The sequence below is a fragment of the Argopecten irradians genome, unplaced genomic scaffold (assembly GCF_041381155.1).
Source record: "Argopecten irradians isolate NY unplaced genomic scaffold, Ai_NY scaffold_0077, whole genome shotgun sequence".
Classification (NCBI taxonomy): Eukaryota; Metazoa; Mollusca; class Bivalvia; order Pectinida; family Pectinidae; genus Argopecten; species Argopecten irradians.
In genome coordinates, this window is record NW_027187544.1 from 50,746 (window position 1) to 57,500 (window position 6,755).

The following is a 6,755-nucleotide window of genomic DNA, read 5'->3' on the forward strand; positions in this document are numbered from 1 at the left end:
AGCATTTCATACTGAAGAAATCTTAAGTAGGCAATGTTACTATCTGAAAGATTACTCGGAACCAAGCCCGGAATATCTATATTAGGTCTTAGAACCTACCTGGATCCCGAATTGCTAAAATAGGGCGATGCAATGACTATGAAATGTCATAATAAGACATTAATGTTATTTACGAGCTATCAGTGACAATAGAAGGCAATAGAATACATACAAAACCAGACAAAGATATTGACTGATATTAGTGTATGGTAGTGCAGACCCTGACCACCAGTTAAATTATGTAAGTGCTTGTGATTTGAGTTCTATATAAGGAAGTGTCATACTGTGCCAGTGTCTTGATGGTCAGATAGATATGCCAATGTGTAACAGCTAGGGGTTTTTTTTAGTCAAAAATTAGCTTTAAAGTTCAATAATGAACACAAAATGTTTTTGATTTTGGGGCCAACATAGGTGACTTAATTTGAGAATCACCAGGAACATTGATTGTAAAGCACCAAACATCAAACATGCCTTTCAATGATTTTCACATGTAATGAGATATGTCAAGAAATTATTATTGTTTATAGAAATTTCACCAGTGTAAATACTAAATTTGCACAATTTATCATATTTTTCTCTTTATTCAAATAGTATATATATATTATTGAAAATTAATACAAAATCATTATCAAAACCATTTCTGTCATATGTAAGTCATTTTTATTTTAACCTGTAATTAAGTATCTATTGTCAAGTATATCCTAGCTATAGGTGCCAGAGTTAATCCCTTACTTCCTGGGACAAACAGGAAAGGATTAAGCCTTCGATTATCTCAAAACCTTTCACTGACATTTTTAGACATTTTTTGCCTTGAGAAATACACTCTGTCACTCTATTTTGAGAACTTTGAGCAAAAAGGCAATTGCCACCTGTCGCTGTAATTTAGAGTAGATATTGGATTCTTATTTAAGGAGATACAACAGATATGCAGTCAGTTTTTAGTTTAGTTTTAATGAGGAGTACAGTTAGTTTTAGTCAGAATTTAAGTTAGAGTTACAATAAAGCAGTCAGACTGATATTTGGATTTTACCTCTACCTACAGGATTGTATATGAAGTTCTTTATGGATACGTAGGATTATTTAACAAACTCATCCTGATGACTTTCCCCTACAACTTCAACTGTATATATATTTGTGACTATTGTGTATTATCATTGAATCATGTGTAATAAATCATCTGTAAATAAACATTCTTATCATATACTATGTGTTAATTAATTGTGCCCCGATTAATTGTGCCCCGCTAATTCCCTCATCATGACAATCTGCAATAACTTTTCTAACGTGAGTATAACTGTGGTTGTAAACACTATGATGTCACTGTGGATGTAAACACTGTGATGTCACTGTGGATGTAAACACTGTGATGTCACTGTGGATGTAGACACTGTGATGTCACTGTGGATGTAAACACTGTGATACTCCACTGTGGATGTAAACACTGTGATGTCACTGTGGATGTAAACACTGTGATGTCACTGTGGATGTAAACACTGTGATGTCACTGTGGATGTAAACACTGTGATGTCACTGTGGATGTAAACACTGTGATGTCACTGTGGATGTAAACACTGTGATGTCACTGTGGATGTAGACACTGTGATGTCACTGTGGTGTAAACACTGTGATGTCACTGTGGATGTAACACTTGATGTCACTGTGGATGTGAGTCACTGTGGATGTAAACACTGTGATGTACTGTGGATGTAAACACTGTATGTCACTGTGGATGTAAACACTGTGATGTCACTGTGGATGTAAACACTGTGATGTCACTGTGGATGTAACACGTGATGTCACTGTGGATGTAAACACTGTGATGTCACTGTGGATGTAAACACTGTGATGTCACTGTGGATGTAACACTGTGATGTCACTGTGGATGTAAACACTGTGATGTCACTGTGGATGTAAACACTGTGATGTCACTGTGGATGTAAACACTGTGATGTCACTGTGGATGTAAACACTGTGATGTCACTGTGGATGTAAACACTGTGATGTCACTGTGGATGTAAACACTGTGATGTCACTGTGGATGTAAACACTGTGATGTCACTGTGGATGTAAACACTGTGATGTCACTGTGGATGTAAACACTGTGATGTCACTGTGGATGTAAACACTGTGATGTCACTGTGATGTCACTGTGGATGTAAACACTGTGATGTCACTGTGGATGTAAACACTGTGATGTCACTGTGGATGTAAACACTGTGATGTCACTGTGGATGTAAACACTGTGATGTCACTGTGGATGTAAACACTATGATGTCCCAAGTTTGTCGTTCCTGTTACTGTGGTCTAAACAGCTCTACTGTTATCTGACTTACTGTGGTCTAAACAGCTTTACTGTTATCTGACAAATTTCAAACAAATTATTTTAAATGTAAAAGAATGGAGAAGAAGCTTTTTGAAATTTTAGTCAATTTTACTCCTTTTGGCCCTCCCAAAGCCCCCTTGGGGTGGGGGTAATATAATTCACAATTTTGATTGACCTTATATATGCCTTAGGAGGTTTTCATTTAAATTGCTTCGGCAGTTTTGGAGAAAAAGTCGAAAATGCAAATTGTTTTACCGACATACAACACACGATGACAGACAAAAGGCGATTAGAATAGGTCACCTGAGACTTCGTCTCAGGTGACCAAAAAAGTGTACATGAAAATAGATATTTACATTTTCACTGCAATCACACAAATTCAATGTAACCTAATCAAGCGCAGTTAGCATTCATATCATCTATGAACTACAACCGCTTATTATCATTTTCATGCGCTTTCTTTTTTGGTGATATTCAGAAGACATGTGTTTAATACAGATCCAGGTAAAAATAGGTGTTTTGAACAGTTTTGGTTCATTTTAGAGGGAAATTTCAACCCGACTTGACTATGAAAAGGAGGTATAAGAAAATGAAATCTAGGTTTTAAAAGCAGTGTACACCATACTAAGGGTAAATTATGTGCAGAACATGGAGTACGTAAGGTTTCACCTGAAAAAGACACTCACACCTGGAAGAGACCGAGTCCTGATGTTTATTCTTTAGCTGTAAGGACACGCCCTGGTAGTACTTTTCTCAGCATCTGAAGGAAACCCTAGCCTGGTAGTGTAAAGTTCCTTAGGCCCTGTATAGTCAAAGTGAAGGGCTTCAGACCTGAATATAAACAAGATAACATTTAAAACAGATTGTTAAATACAATTTAAACCGGTGATCTTGATAAAGGTATTTCCTCACACAGATGTGACAATCCTGATGTTGACATATACAAGATTAAACTAGAAGTGTCATGTAAATTTCAAGTATAATGTAAAACATGTGGTTGAGTGTCTGATAGGCATAAAATGTATAAAGAAATTCAATTGGCAAGAAGGGGGCAAAACTTGACAATGCATGCTGGCCATGAAGTAACATTGATGGGACCAGCAGGTGCAGGGCTTGTTAAACTCTGTGAATGTGGTTCTTCCATGCCGTAATGGTATGCAGAGGATGGAAATAGTGTAGGTGAAGAAATGAAAAGGTTTAATAAAAAAAACAAGAAAAATAAGGTCTGGGAAATAAGCATGATGAAGGAGCAACAGATCCAAATACGAAAAATGAACAAGTAAACAACATAAGGGCATAATAAATCTTCCATTACCTGTCAAAATAAACCGGTATAATTTACACGAATTGCTCGCAAAGATATGACCGACAAAATGTACATCATAGGTTTAGCTGTCCAATCAGAAAATATGATGGACTGGAAAAGTACTTATCTACAGGTAAAAGGATTAGATGCAGAATGTCGGTGTGGCCATTTTGTAGTATAACAATTGGACAAGAGACACCATTTTCCCAGCTATGAAGCTGCTAAGCCTGTAGGAGAACAATTAAATAACATGTACAATACGTGATATGAGACGGAGATGCTAGATCTGTTGCAGGGCAAGACGTGGCCTACAAAAACTGCATGTCGATATGGAATGTTACACGCTTGGCTCACCCAACCCAGCACAATTCCGTAGGTGTATGTAAATAAGGTTCAGGCATGTTTCCTGGTACAGGCACCAGGGAAAGTAAGACCGAAACACAAAAGGTAAAAGACATAAAAGCTCGGAGTAGTTAAGTAATTGAAGAGTTTACAAAAGATTCGCCGGTAGATAAAAAACGCGCATTTCAAGTACAACTGCATGTCTGTAGTATAACATAGTCTTGCATGTCCCGTAAGGCTGCGATGTAGTTGATTGGCCTAATAATTCTTCGCAATAATTCATTTTAGTTTAGCAATACAGTGTGCGTGTGATTTGTATAGATAATAAAGTGAAAGTACACATGTGATATTGACTAAAAATCTGCACATGTATCAGTTTACCTGATTTTCTGTAGATTTGAATTTCAAAGGACCTCATTAATTTTTATGTGATATTCTAATAAAAATCTGAAATCCATCGAAACATATACAGACAACTTGTACAAACAAAGATTCCAACCTGTCGAGCATGCCGCTATTTTCCCGGCATTTTTCTGAACTGCGCCGTTTGTGCCCTTGTAAACATCCGGTAATTTTGGTGTAAGGCCAGATACACCCATACTAATGCTTCCGGGTCGTTGTAGACGAATGTAGTGCATTAAAAATTTTTGGAAGTGTGAAAAAACAATTGTTTCTGACTTTTGTATTGCAGCTATGTGTATACTTTTTGCATATATTCTTATTATGATATCTGTATTACAGGGAGAATTAAGTTTTAACCCATTTGTGGAGATTTATTGGGCGGTAGGATACACTGTGTTATAAGGCTTGAGTAGTGATTTTTTGTCCGGAAATAAATGGACTGCGGCTCCAGAACAAATAGTTAATTTTAATTTTAGTTGAATCAATATTTTCTGAAAATTCAAAAAAGTTTTAATTTACAATTTTCTTTGGAAAGACATATATAGTGGAAGTTGTGATCTGAGGCGAGATTTGTATAAACGGCTTCAAACTTAAAAGTTATTGGGTTTTATACTGAATTAAAGTTGTATTGTCTATCACTTTCGCTCTTTTTGTCATAGTAAAAACTGTTTAAGTGTTATATACATTTTCCCCCGTCTGTCCGAGGTTTAAACTTTCTACTTTTACCACTTTTTATAAAGTTGCAGCACTGGAAATATTTTTAATTATAGAAGTAAAAAATCTTTTTAACGTGTACACGTCAAAAATAAGCTCGAAAGATGCCGAATCATTTCGAACTCTTCCGAACATCGTCGCGACAACCTCGAAGTAACACGAGAGTTGTGAAACCAAATGTCAACAATTTTTTTTTCATAAGCAAAACATGCGGTCGACCTCAGCAGACTGGATCTACAAAGAAAATAATGCTTGCACATTACAATATTTGATACACACAATATTGAATTACGGCAATGTGTGAATTAGATGTTTCAAATACTCGCTCTGTGGACATATACCAGCACGATTTGCTCATATTAGCCAGAAGGAAAACGTAAACAAACACATGTGCGCTTACGCTAGTTACCTGGATCACCACGTGCAGGACGTGTGGACGTCAGTCACGTGGTACGATTCGGAATGCCGACAAAAGCCGATGGTACTGAACATGGCGTTGATTGAAGGCGCTGTATTCAAAACCAGGAATATATGATCCCTAGATTTCGGCGCTCTGATAGGCCGACATATTCTTTTGGGGAGCTTAACCAATAAGTTACATGTGCATGTTCAAATATCAAATGTTTAAGCAATATATCATTACAGTGAAAATTACCAGAAATACAACTTTAAGTATACATGATAAATTAATATAAAGCAATTAATGATTTTTAAAAATAATAATAATTAAATGATAAATATTTTTTTTTTCTTAAATTCCGTTTTGAGACATCTCGATTTGTCGGTGCTATATATATGGGGAGGTATGTTCGACTCAAGTCGAAAAATAAAATGTTCTGGAACATGTTTGAAGACATTTTAAGCAAAAAAAAAATTTAGAAATTTTTTGCCCAAAAAATTATTTTGATGGAACTTTGCCGCCCAGTTTAGCCGCCTGGGGTCAACGATGGTAAAAATTGACTGAAGTCTGATAAGTTCCATGGGCGTACGGACCCGCCCGAAACGGCCTGAAACATGTGTCTATGCATGCGAGTGTCACTCAGAATGCCTTGTAGGGGAGAAGTCCCCAGGAAAACGGCAGGTCGACAAAATTGTCCGTGTGGGTTAGAGGCAGAAACGGCCAGGCTGGGGCAATGTCGGGCCGGGGAAATATTGGCCGATGAAAATTTGTACGCGACAGCTCCATGGGCGTACGGACCCGCCCGAGACGGCCTGAAACATGTGTCTGTGCATGAGAGTGTCACTCAGAATGCCTTGTAGGGGAGAAGTCCCCAGGAAAACGGCAGGTCGACAAAATTGTCCGCGTGAGTTAGAGGCAGAAACGGCCAGGCTGGGGCAATGTTGGGCCGATGAAAATTTGTGCATGTGATTCGGCACCCAGAGTGCCTAGTAGGGGAGAAGTCCCCTGGGAAACGGCAGGTCGACAAAATTGTCCGCGTGAGTTAGAGGCAGAAACGGCCAGGCTGGGGCAATGTTGGGCCGATGAAAATTTGTGCATGAGATTCGGCACCCAGAGTGCCTAGTAGGGGAGAAGTCCCCAGGAAAACGGCAGGTCGACAAAATTGTCCGCGTGAGTTAAGAGGCAGAAACGGCCAGGCTGGGGCAATGTTGGGCCGATGAAAATTGTGC